The 13905-nt window shown below is 36.0% G+C and overlaps 1 pseudogene; it reads right to left on the reverse strand.

Moving 5' to 3' along the window:
• Window positions 1-12296: 12296 nt before the first annotated feature.
• On the reverse strand, window positions 12297-12784 carry LOC125931386 (ribosomal protein L18-like; annotated as a pseudogene).
• Between the last annotated feature and the right edge of the window lie 1121 nt (window positions 12785-13905).

Here is a 13905-nt window from a genome sequence, read left to right on the forward strand (position 1 = left end):
AAATCATCACATTGCACACCTTAAACTTATACCATATCATATGTCAGTTACATCTCAATAAAGCTGAAGGGGCAATAAAGAATGTAGTGCTTGGGTTAGAGGAAGATAATGTGCTCTTATAAATCATTAATACTGGAATAAGAAGGATATAGGAAAGGTTGGAAGAAATTAGTAAAAAATTATTTCATAAAATTAAAATATGTATATAAAATGTGTATCAGGAAATCTTAGGTTGAGAAATAAACTGATCATTGTAGGAGCTACACTTTGTGAACATATCTGAAGGGTTGGTAGAATTGATTTGCAAGGAAACTATTTTCATGAAGGATCAGGAAGCATCCTGGATTGGGAGCGGGGATGGGGCTCATTATTAGCAAAAAGAAAATTGTGGCAAATGAGCCTTGTCCAAAGGACCACAGTTTCATATGGGCAGAGTGCTTTTGTCACTTTTATTTGTCCCATTGTCTAGTCCTCGTGTTCTTCTACCAGAGTTGTAAGGAGAAGAGCTGCAATAAATTCTCAAACGTCTGCTTCACTAAATCTCTGCAGGACTTAGAACAAGTAATGTGATAGACATGTTCTTCACTTGTGGTCACTATTAGAATACCTAATGTGCACAGCACCCTGAATAACAAACCACACCAGTCCTCAGAGGGCATAAAGAAGGCAAATTCCACATAGGAGTGAAATCACATGGTATCTGTCTTTTCTGACTGACTAATTTCACTCAGCATAATAGAGTAAGATTGCATTGTGTAAAAATATGTGTACAAACAAATGGAAAAATTACTTTAAAGTATGCTTTAAACTATTAACAGTTATTCTTCTCTGAAGTTAGTGGGAGTAGATGGGAGAGATTGTCAGTGGAGAGTATTATATTTAATTCTATTGACCAAAACATCATTTGAATTTTGTAACAGGATTATAGATGTTTCTTATGCCATTTTTAAAAAACATTTTAATGTGCTGATTTACTTCTAAAAAGGTGTGTTTTAAAAGTGTATATAATCCTACATAGAGATAACTGTCATTCTGAAGGTTAAAATGACACAGAAAGAGAGAAATATGTATATTCAAGTAACAATGCCAACAAATAATTAATGTTAATATCTAAAAGAAGAATAAGGAGGAGGAGAAGAAGGAGAAGGTGGAGGAGGAGGAGGAGGAGGAGGAGGAGGAGGAGGCATAAGAGAAGGAGAAGGAGAAGGAGGAGGAGAAGATGGTAAAGAAGACATTATCCATTTGAGCACTTATAATGGCACTTAGCAGCCAGAGAAAGAAAACGGAAGAACATATTCAAGAAGATTACCTCCTACAGGATTGTTATCTGGAGGGCATCTGAAAGGAACATGGTTGACACCATGTGATAATCAAGCAATGCACGTGTTCAAATTCATATGCTATATTCCTCAGGGACTCACTGAATTGGAGCAAGCTGAAGGGAGTAGGAGTTCCAGAAATTCTACAAGTGCTAGCAAAGCCAGGCAAATACTTTGTTAATGTTATTGTGCCCTGATTATGATGTAAGATTGGCATGGCCTGGGAGCCCATGGATTGTAAAAGCTTTGTTAATTTTAAGAAGTGACAAACACGAAAACCAGGCTCTAGTTCTGAGTATGATATGAACTGTGTGATCTTAGACAGGCTACTTACTCTCATTGGGCCTGTTTAGTCATTTGTAATATGAGGGATTTGAACTAGATAGTCTCTGAGTCCTCTCAGTTTTAACTAGAATATTTAAGATGTGAAGTTAATGCATTCAGTAATACAGACTAATTGTTACCAGAGCATTGCCAAATATAAATCTCTACAATAGGTTAGAATGGCTTATAACAACTTCTACATATGCACATAGCATTATCAAGGGGGCTTAAATAGGAGGAAAACACTTGAAGACATCTCAAAAACATAATGTTGAATGTAAAACACAAGGTATATATGATAAAATTATTTTATGTAAATATAAAAATCACACAAAACAATATCATTATCAGTATATATATAAACAGTAAAAGCCTGAAATAATAATGCAAGAATAATATATACATGACTTCAGGATAATGAAACCTCTAGAAGTTGGTTTCTGGGAAGGGAGTGAGACTTTACACGTATCTATGATATTGACTTCTTTATGAAGGAAGAATGAAAATAAATCATGACAAAGTTTAATACTGAAAATTGTAATGTAAAAGTATTAATATTTTAAATATTATTCTTGACTCTTTAAGATATTTTATATAGAAAATAATAATCTTTAAAAAAATAAATTACTGTTAGTGATATACACTAAACAGGAATTGGCAAATTTATAGCCCATGGGGCCAAGTCCAGTCCAGTATTTATTTTTGTGTGAACTTTGAACTAGGAATGGTTTTTACATTTTATTTTTTATTTTTTAAATTTTTAAATTTTTATTTTATTTTTTTAATATGAAATTTATTGTCAAATTGGTTTCCATACAACACCCAGTGCTCATCCCAACAGATGCCCTCCTCAATACCCATCACCCACCCTCCCCTCCCTCCCACCCCCCATCAACCCTCAGTTTGTTCTCAGTTTTTAAGAGTCTCTTATGCTTTGGCTCCCAATCTCTCTAACTTTTTTTTTCCTTCCCATCCCCCATGGTCTTCTGTTAAGTTTCTCAGGATCCACATAAGAGTAAAAACATATGGTATCTGTCTTTCTCTGTATGACTTATTTCACTTAGCATAACACTCTCCAGTTCCATCCACGTTGCTACCAAAGGCCATATTTCATTCTTTCTCATTGCCACGTAGTATTCCATTGTGTATATAAACCACACTTTCCTTATCCATTTATCACTTGGTGGACATTTAGGCTCTTTCCATCATTTGGCTATTGTTGAAAGTGTTGCTACAAAAATTGGGGTACAAGTGCCCCTATGCATCAGCACTCCTGTATCCCTTGGGTAAATTCCTAGCAGTGCTACTGCTGGGTCATAGGGTAGGTCTATTTTTAATTTTCTGAGGAACCTCCACACTGCTTTCCAGAGCAGCTGCACCAGTTTGCATTCCCACCAACAGTGCAAGAGGGTTCCCATTTCTCCACATCCTTGCCAGCATCTATAGTCTCCTGATTTGTTCATTTTAGCCACTCTCACTGGCATGAGGTGATATCTCAGTGTGGTTTTGATTTGTATTTCCCTGATGAGGAGCGACTTTGAGCATCTTTTCATGTGCCTGTTGGCCATCTGGATGTCTTCTTTAGAGAAGTGTCTATTTATGTTTTCTGCCCATTTCTTCACTGGGTTATTTGTTTTTCGGGTGTGGAGTTTGGTGAGTTCTTTATAGATTTTGGATACTAGCCCTTTGATATGTCATTTGCAAATATCTTTTCCCATTCCGTTGGTTGCCTTTTAGTTTTGTTGATTGTTTGCCTTGCAGTGCAGAAGCTTCTTATCTTTATGAGGTCCCAATAGTTCATTTTCGCTTTTAATTCCCTTGCCTTTGGGGATGTGTCAAGTAAGAAATTGCTGCAGTGAGGTCAGAGAGGTTTTTTCCTGCTTTCTCCTCTAGGGTTTTGATGGTTTCCTGTCTCACATTCAGGTCCCTTATCCATTTTGAGTTTATTTTTGTGAATGGTGTAAGAAAGTGGTCTAGTTTCATTCTTCTGCATGTTGCTGTCCAGTTCTCCCAGCACAATTTGTTACAGAAACTGTCTTTTTTCCATTGGATGTTCTTTCCTGCTTTGTCAAAGATTAGTTGGCCGTACTTTTGTGGGTCTAATTCTGGGGTTTCTATTCTATTCCATTGGTCTATGTGTCTGTTTTTGTGCCAATACCATGCTGTCTTGATGATTACAGCGTTGTAGTGGAGGCTAAAGTCTGGGATTGTGATGTCTCCCGCTTTGGTCTTCTTCTTCAAAACTACTTTGGCTATTCAGGGTCTTTGGTGGTTCCATACAAATTTTAGGATTGCTGTTCCATACAAATTTTAGGATTTCTTGTTCTAGCTTCGAGAAGAATGCTGGTGCAAATTTGATTGGGATTGCGTTGAATGTGTAGATAGCTTTGGGTAGTATTGACATTTTAACAATATTTATTCTTCCAATCCATGAGCACAGAATGTTTTTCCATTTCTTTATATCTTCTTCAATTTCCTTCATAAGCTTTCTATAGTTTTCAGCATAGATCTTTTACATCTTTGGTTAGGTTTCTTCCTAGGTATTTTATGATTCTTGGTGCAATTGTGAATGGGATCAGTTTCTTTGTCTTTCTGTTGCTTCATTATTAGTGTATAAGAATGCAACTGATGTCTGTACATTGATTTCGTATCCTGCAACTTTGCTGAATTCATGTATCAGTTCTAGTAGACTTTTGGTGGAGTCTCTTGGGCTTTCCATGTATAATATCATGTCATCTGCAAAAAGCGAAAGCTTGACTTCATCTTTGCCAATTTTGATGCCTTTGATATCCTTTTGTTGTCTGATTGCTGATGCCGGAACTTCCAACACTATGTTAAACAACAGCGGTGAGAGTGGACATCCCTGTCGTGTTCCTGATCTCAGGAGGAAAGCTCTCAGTTTTTCCCCATTGAGGATGATATTAGCTGTGGGCTTTTCGTAAATGGCTTTTATCATGTTTAGGTATGTTCCTTCTATCCCGACTTTCTTGAGGGCTTTTATTAAGAAAGGATGCTGAATTTTGTCAAATGCTGTTTCTGCATCGATTGACAAGATCATATGGTTCTTCTCTTTTCTTTTATTAATGTGATGTATCACATTGATTGATTTGCGAATGTTGAACCAGCCCTGCAGCCCAGGGACGAATCCCACTTGATCATGGTGAATAATTCTTTTTATATGCTGTTGAATTCGATTTGCTAGTATCTTATTGAGAATTTTTGCATTCGTATTCATCAGGGATATTGGCCTGTAGTTCTCTTTTTTATTTGCTGGTTTTTACATTTTAAAAGGGTTGTGAAAAACAAAACGAAACAAAATGGCAAAGTGACAGAGAACTTATGGGGCCCACAAAAACTAAAATATTTATTATTTGGACATTTATAGAAAAAGTTTACTAACACCTGCTATCTAAAATATCAGTTGTGGGTATCTCTGACTTACTGGATTATTGAAAATTTTGATTTTTTCTCTTTCTGCTTTTGTATTTTTTCCATTAGTGATGTTATGATGAGGGAAATAAAAACAGCTAAAGTGATTCTTATGTTTTTACTTTTTTAATGTTTATTTTTCAGAGACAGAGAGAGACAGAGCATGAGCAGGGGAGCGACAGAGAGAGAGGGACACACAGAATCTGAAGCAGGCTCCAGGCTCTGAGTTGTCAGCACAGAGCCTGACACAGGGCTCGAACTCACGAACCGTGAGATCATGACCTGAGCCAAAGTCAGATTCTTAACTGACTGAGCCACCCAGGCGCCCTGAAAAACAGTTAAAGTGATTTTTAAAGAGGGCTTGGAAAGTGTGCTTTCTTATCAAATCGAACATTTGTTTTGCTGTCTGATTCAAACCCATAATTCCATAAAATCTTTCTTTTGCATTTATTACAAAGGCAAACTTTAGTTCCAAATCCATTTTGATCATCAGAAATTTTGAATTAGGTATTTCCAGGTGAATGAGGTGTTAATGCTTCTGATGAGAATGATAGTGCAAAATCTCTATCTGAGGCAAGTATATATATATATATTTTAGGAGCCTGAGGCTAGGCACCCTAGCCTCTTCAGATCTCCCTGATTCTGAATTGCTGAGTTTTATCTCCATTCGGAATTTCTAAGGATCTCTTATTTTGTGTTACTGACACATGGTGAAATAGTGTTAGAATTTGTGACTATTGATTTATCTTAATGTTTTCATTTGATCCCCTATGCAAAGAATCTAAAATAGAATTCAGATAAGTTCACCTGACTTTTTTTTATAAATTTTTTTTATTAGCTGCATTGCCCCATATCCCTGAACACCTTGCAACTTGGAGCAACGTTTTGTATGCAACACAATTAACTTCCTATATATCATGCACACATATTTAATTAAAAGAAGATTTGAACAAATGTGTACTACCCTTTCCCAGAACTTTCCAAGGGTGTATGAATTTCCTGTAAACCAATGTCTGAAATATGAAGGCAGTGAAAAATTCTTTGCCAGGAAAAGATCTGCAAAATTTTATGGGGAAGAGTGTGGCCTATAGCTAAAGATGGTAGGGTGTATTGCAAGTATTGCCTTAAAACAATATTTTCAATATGGGTATCTCAAACGGGATACTTTATAAGCATAATGCATTTTAAATATTCCCAGATCTCAAAAATAAGTATATCTAGCCACACAAAGCCCTAGAATATAGCACTTTTCTGGAAAGTGCATGTTTTTGTAGGTTGTAATTTCGTAGATTCTGATTCTGAGGTTTGTAACATATTCATGTGGGAAATGGAATGAATGAATAAAGAGAACTGCAAAATGCTAAATGGCTTCCTCTTTCATTGATTCATTTAGAGTTCTTCCTTGTATAGTATCTTCTTGCCTCAGTGGAAGAACAGATTCCACAGAATTCATTTTTTACCAAGAAAATAAAAAATATTAATGTATGCATACTGGTGCAGCCTCAAAATTCTCTTTATAGGACACCAAGTTTTAAGTGTATTTTTTTCCATCAAGCACCAATACCTTAGTTACTTTTCTCCTCTTTAAAAAAAGTTTGTTTGTTTGTTTGTTTGTTTGTTTGTTTTATTTATAGAAAGAGAGATCGGGGAAGGCGCAGAGAGAGAATCCCAAGTAGTCTCTGCACTGTTGGCATAAGCCTGATGCAGGATTCCATACCACAAATCATGAGATCATGACCTGAGCTGAAATCAAGAGTCAGAAGCTTAACCAACTGAGCCACCTAGGCACTCTTGTTTTTCTACTCTTAACTAAAAATATTTAGTCATTTCCACTCAGGTGTACCTTTTTCAAATTTTAGTCAGATACCCCATTGCTTTGATGTGTCATGCCTAGTTTCCACAATCTTTTTATGTACTAAATCAGATTATATTTTGCCACACATATATTATTATTTAAATAAGGATTTCCTCATGTTAGTGGAAAATAAAAAATACTGCTTGCTCCTTCCTTCCTTCCTTTGATCTTTCCTTCCTTCCTTCCTTCCTTCCTTTTCCTTTTTAAAATAAAAGACTCAATTTTTAAAAGATAGATGATAAAATTCTAATTCAAAAGTCGATCCAGGGCGAACTCTGAATCCTAACTGTTTGAAAGACACTATGATAGGCACTATTGTATTTCAGATAAGATGGCTGTGTCATGGAAATCTTCCATTAATTGGTAGAATTTTAGAAATCTTTGAAAGCCAGATTAAATACACATTCTAGATTTAAAAAATAGGACGATAAATATGTGAGTATTCACTTCAACATTTATATGGACAGATTTCCATATAAGTCAAAGAAGAGATATGATCTTTGTATGTGAGGTAGGGATAACATATAAAGCCATTTCATTTACCTAGGTAGAAGTAAATGATTCAATTATCAGTTACTCAGTATCAAGACTTGCATTTTTAACATAAAACATTTTTTTCTTAAGTTTATTTACTTTGAGAGAGAGGGGGGGGGGGAAACAGGAGAGGCAGAGAGGGTGAGAGAGAGAATCCCAGGCAGGCTCCACACTGTCAGTGCAGAGCACAATATGGCCCCTAACATAAAATATCTCTATGCTGAAAAATGAATTAAAGGACACTAATGTTAATAGTGGTTGTATGTAGGGGCTCCTGGGTGGCTCAGTCAGTTAAGCGTCTGACTTCAGCCTGGGTTATGATCTCACTGTTTCCGAGTTCGAGTCCCGTGTCAGGCTCTGTGCTGACAGCTCGGAGCCTGGAGCCTGTTTCAGATTCTGTCTGTCTCTGCTTGCCCCCCTCCCCACCGCGCTCACGCTGTCTCTCTTTAAAAAAAATAAACATTAAAAAAAAGTGGTTGTATCTAACTGGCATGATTTGGGGAGTTGTTATTTTCCTTTTTACCTGCTTGTTTTTCTAAATAGAAGACATTTCTCTATTTAAATAAGAAAAAAACACAAGAGAACAAGGGGTGCTTGGGTCAGTCAGTTAAGCATCAGACTTTGGTTCAGGTCATGATCTCACAGTTTATGAGTTCGAGCCCCACATCAGGCTCTGCACTGAAAGTGTGAAACCTGCTTGGGATTCTCTCTCTTTCCCTCACTCTCTCTTTTCTTCCCCCACTTGCACTCTCTTGCTTTCAAAATAAATAAACTTAAAAAATATTTAAAAAAATAAAAAAAAGAGAACAACAAAAATCACTTAAAAATATACTTCCATTTAAAACAACTAGATGACAATGCCATAATATAAAAGAACATAAGAGAAAATCAAACACAACAAGGATACCAAGTACTGGATACCAAATTCTGGTCTGGGAGGATACATGTACATGTGTATATATCTGTACTTGTCAATATATGGATATGATTAAGCGAGCCCTTCTCCCTTAAGCATAAACAAACACTCATGCACACACACACACACACACACACACACACACACACCTGCTCAGATCAGTATTTAGTATGCTTGCTATATTCGATTTTTCTGTATATAATCATATGACATAGTAATGGAGAACCATGCTTATCTGGTCTATTAAATAATTCTTCCTGTGTGAGAAAATAAGAACACTCACTTATTCCGGGTAGCTTAGTGTTAGTTTTTTCCTTTGGGAAATGTCCCACTGCAATTTCTGGAGCATTTTTTTTTCCCAGCTAGGTAAAAGTTATGTCATGCTGACTCTATCTCCTCCGAATTTAGAATAATACTTCCCTTGTACCTTTAGCACTCGATCAAGCTTTTTATGCAATTTGGAGGTTAATATTCCCAGGAAGTCTCTTTTTAGGAGTAAGTTAGAGGCTTAGGGAGCCCACTAAGGTACTAACCCCTTCTAGCAGTTATGCAGTAAGTAGCCTAAAAACATTAATGCACCTCCTTAACCACCTTGTTCACTTCCCGGGGAGAGACTTAGGCACAGGAGAGAATATGGCCAAATATATTTTATTTTATTCATTGGGTTTATAGTGCTTATTACCCTCCAGGCACACATAAATACTCTACAAAAATCTGGTTTGGATAAAGTCAGCTCTGATCAAGAAAACGTTTGCTGATAAGGTTCAAAAACCGCTTATACTTTTTTGTTAAGATATAGCTCCTCTATTTTCAAACCTCTACTGAGCTAAGAGATGACAGTTACAGAATGAGATAAAGGGCTTGTTCTTCAGCAACTAAAAATGATTTTTTAAGGTCCAGTATAAGTCCTTGATTTGAATTGAGCAAACTTCTCTAATTGCTACCAATGTGCCGCTTCACATGATATCAAGAGGTTTCCTGTGGGCTTGAAAGGTTGATCTGTATTTGAATATTTGGTGTCACTGAAAATTGTCATAAAGCAGGTAGTATAAAGGGTTATCTTCCAAAGTAAAAATAATTACTTTCATTCTACATCACTGTTCTGACATATGTTCTTTTTCAAAATACACCCCCCTTTTTGTTTTTTGTTTTTGTCATTAACCTAATAATATCTTGAGGAGACCAGTATGACCTACCTTTTCAATTCCTTATTTAATAACATCTTTATAATCTTTTTTTATCCTTAAAATTTCCATCCAACTGCTGATATTCTTCCGCCTTATGCTTGTGTGCAAATACAATCATGACAGCTTGGTTTCTTTTTGTTAGCTGGAATTACCTGGGAATACCTGGAGTAGTTTTGCACAGCATTCTTTGTTTTCATGTTTTTATGAAGTAGTATATCAGTGGTTTGAAACTCTATTTATCGATAAAGATTATTGTCTTTTTAACACTACTCCATAAAAGAGAAACTATCTATCTGCTCAGTTTTTGCCTCCTAGAGTGGGTTTTAATAAAGGAGGTAGCATCATGCAGTGGGGGGGAAATACTAGGAGATAGAAGACTTGGTTTCTGGGCCAGGTTCTATGATTGTACTAGTTCTAGGTGACTTTACACACAAATTACTTAATATCTAGAACTTAACTTGGATATCTACAAAATGTAATAGCTAATATTAGACATTCCTATCTGATTCAATTTCTCTGATGGTCAAATAAAACAATGCCTATGAAAGATTTTTGAAAACCATAACGAATCGGACAGTGGTTAGGCATATCTTCTAAAAGTTTTCTTGTGTAATCATTTTTGTGTTTCCCTAATTTGGAGGAATTGCCAGTTTTCATATAATTTCATTTATCAAGAAAAAGAATCACAGAACATTTTATTATAATTAAGGCTCATGAGATTCAATCCTACCTTGTAATTGGGTGGGAAATAAACTTAATCAAATTAGCTTTAAATTTTCAATCGTTTGGTCTTACTCACATATAAGCTACTCACAGTAGCTCACTCAAATTGGCTGTTAGTGTTTAGTCAAACCAATGGGCCACAGTATATTTGCACAAGGCAGTTAGCAGAAATCAGTGTCAGTAGAGTTAATGATACATTGCTGTATCCATGAACTAGATTCTACACGATGCCATAGTGACCAACGTTTTGATCAATTTCCAAAGAAACAAAATGAAACAAAATAATACCCAGTTTCATTCTATGGCAGACTCAGGGGCCTAGAAAGATGAGGTTATAGGTAGAGAGGACAACTAGTTCAGAATGAAAGAAACCCTTGGCCTACCTGTAGTCTACACCAATGGTTTTTAAACATAGTTGATCATCAAAATCTCCTGGAGTTTAAAAAATTATATTCCCAGATCCTGTCCTCAGAGATTCTGATTCAGTAGGTGTGGTGTGGAGCCTTAGAATCTGTGCTTTTAAAATCATGCTAGGACATTCTGAGAATCAACCAGATTCAAGATGCACTAGTCAAAGTGACCATAAGAGGCATAATGGGAGGTGTTCACACTCAGTGCTGTGTTCTTCAGAGACAGTGGAGTCCTTAATTTTGGGCTTTGCAATACAATTGCATCCTCTATCATGCTTCTGTATTATGAAAATAAATAGTATCTCATTGTCAGAGATGAAATAGTACCTCTAGGATAGATATTATCAAAAGTCTGTGTGCATTAACATCTTTTAGGGAGCTTGTTGAAAATTCATATAATATGGTTCCCACTCCCAGAGATTTGGATTCAGTTAGTTTGGGAGAGGGATCCAGGATTCTTCATTTTAAACAAGTACGACAGATGAATCTGATAACACACGACCTAGGACATCACAGTTTTGGAAATCCTGGCATAGGCAGCTCTCTATATCAACTTAAATATGTTACCATTGCTATATATGATCATATTTTTAAAATAATATTTTTAGTGAATATATACATTCTCACAAAGATATAATTAACCCCTTTCACATTCATTACACTTCATTTAAATCCTTTAAAATATGGACTTCTTTGGATTTGTACAGGACAAAGTTGAAAAGTACTCTTGGATTCTATTTTTGTATCCTTAGCATTGGATACTTCAATGCAATTTTAGAAGACTAGCAAATGGATGAGTAAGGATTACCTATGTGATTATTTGGCTCATTAGAACAAAGGAAAATGCATGGGTTGTCTCCAGCACATTTTACTATGAACTAAATATAGCCCTAGATTACCAGAATATCAGCTGAAACTAGATCAACAATTCCTATACTTTAGTCCTTCTTCCTTGGATTATTGATAACTAACATACAATACATTTTCCTGTCAGTCTAGTCCACATCCTTCATGTGATTTTTGTTAACATTCTATTGTCAGGTTGAATTTGTGGGTGCTGCCTGGGTTCAAATAGTGTATAAAGAAGAAAGTGAAAACCACCTGAAATTCCATTATTTGGTGGCAACACTTTGAATATTTGGTGGACTTCTCCTTATATATGCATGAATATGTATCTATGTAAAACAGAACCAATATAACACTGTGTATAGAGTTTAAGCATTAAATCATATGCACTTTTCATGTCATTAGCTATTGAATTTAAACATCATTTTCAGAGTTGCTTTTTTCATTGAAAAATAACTGTGATACAATGTATTAATTTCAGGTGTACAACATAGAGATTTGGTATTTATATACATTATGAAATGATTACCACAGTAAGTCTAGTTACCACCTGACACTGTACAAAGTTGTTACAATATTGTTGACTATATCCCTTATGTTCTACATTACATCCCCATATCTGATTTATTTCATAACTGGAAGATTGTACCTCTTAATCCCTTTCTTTACCCAACCCCTCACTTCCCTGTGGCAACTATCAGTTTGCTCTCTCCTTTTTTTTTTTTCAACATCCAAAATCTTTTTAATAACAAGTCAAGATCTGGGGTTCATCTTTGTAGCCCTGCTGGCCCTGTGGCCTCTGGTGTGCTCAAACTTCCAGCCCTCTGGCCGCACGTAGGGTTTGGTGTGGCTGTGCAGGTTTCCTGAGGCTTTGCCAAACCACTCGGCCCTTGCGTGGACCAGAGAGCAAGACTGTGCCACACAGCCCTTGGGGGAGTCCAGGGCCAACAAACTGGTCAAAGGTGAGGATCTTGCCTCCAGCTTTGAGGATGTGGATCCGGGCATGGCGGCTCACCAGCAGCACGTACACCTTCAGTTTGGGCACCTCCTGGACATGCACATCCTTGCAACCACAGTTGTTTTGTCTTCACAGCCAGGCAGCTTCATCTTCAGGATTATCCCGTAAAGGGACAGAAGTGGCCAGCTGGTGTGACTCATGAACAACCTCTTCAACACAACTTAGTTAAAGGTGGAGTTGGTTGGTCTGGCCAGAAACCTGTACAGCTTGACCACAGTCTCATAGGGGCTCCTTGCGCGGAAACCTTTGGGTCCTTGTTTTGGCGGATGTCAACTCCCACTATGGCACCTCCTGCTCAACCAGTTCCTGAAAGAGAGAAGCATTTTGTTCTCTTTCAGAGTTGCATTTTAATGGTAACATAGAACCATGGAATAAATAAAAGACTAAATCTAAAATTAGGTTAGACATATTCATTTGTGTTCACTAGTCTGTAGTTCCTATCTCAGAAAGCTTTCTTGAGTACTAAGTAACTTAATACATAATCGACAATTAGAACAGTGTCTAACATATAGCAAGTGCTCAATTAATATTGGCTATTATTATTCAAAAGATTTTTGGTCTCTCTATATTAGCAAAAATTACTAATGGCTCCGATAAGCAGATGACATTACATTTCTCCTGGTTTCTCTCATTAAAGCAGCAAAGTTGAATATTAATGAGTATAGAGAATTATGTTGTCATGCATGTTAGTCTGGAAAATATAAATTCATCTCATAAAAAAGTCAAAGGATCAAAGAAGGTTTTTACTGTTAATTGGAAACAAAGTGTCATTGGTGTCCTGATTTAAAGGGCACTCAATTATGATTAGCTAATAAAAAAAGAATAAAGAAATAAAGAAAAATAGTTAAGGTTAAAGTGAAGTTATTATTAGCCTTTAGTTCACTAAAATCTTTTCCTCATAGCCCTTGGCACCAAATAAAATTAAATATAGAAAAGTTTCATAATTCACGATGACATTCTCAGTGTTAAGACATTTTTAGATAAAAAATGCATTACTGAAAGCATACTTGAAAATTATTAGATGCAATATTTTTATAGCCAAAAGCACTTAAATTTTAAGAATTGAACAACTGGAGGACTGGATACTATTTATGGATTTAGATTTAGTCACTTTCATAAGTTAAAATTCTTTCTGTAAGCCACCTGTTCTTTCTCTCTCTTTAGAAATGGATTTGTTAAAAATATCTCAGGATTCTGACTATTCTCTAGTCTAAGGAAACCACATCAAGAGCAAAGTAGGATATTTTTCTTAATTATTGGTAAAGACTTTGGACAGGTTCATGGACAGACAGTTCACTAATTTGTTACACTCTTCTAGTAACATTTGAAAAAATCATCTGAAAA

This window comes from Panthera uncia, chromosome X (assembly GCF_023721935.1).
Source record: "Panthera uncia isolate 11264 chromosome X, Puncia_PCG_1.0, whole genome shotgun sequence".
Classification (NCBI taxonomy): domain Eukaryota; kingdom Metazoa; phylum Chordata; class Mammalia; order Carnivora; family Felidae; genus Panthera; species Panthera uncia.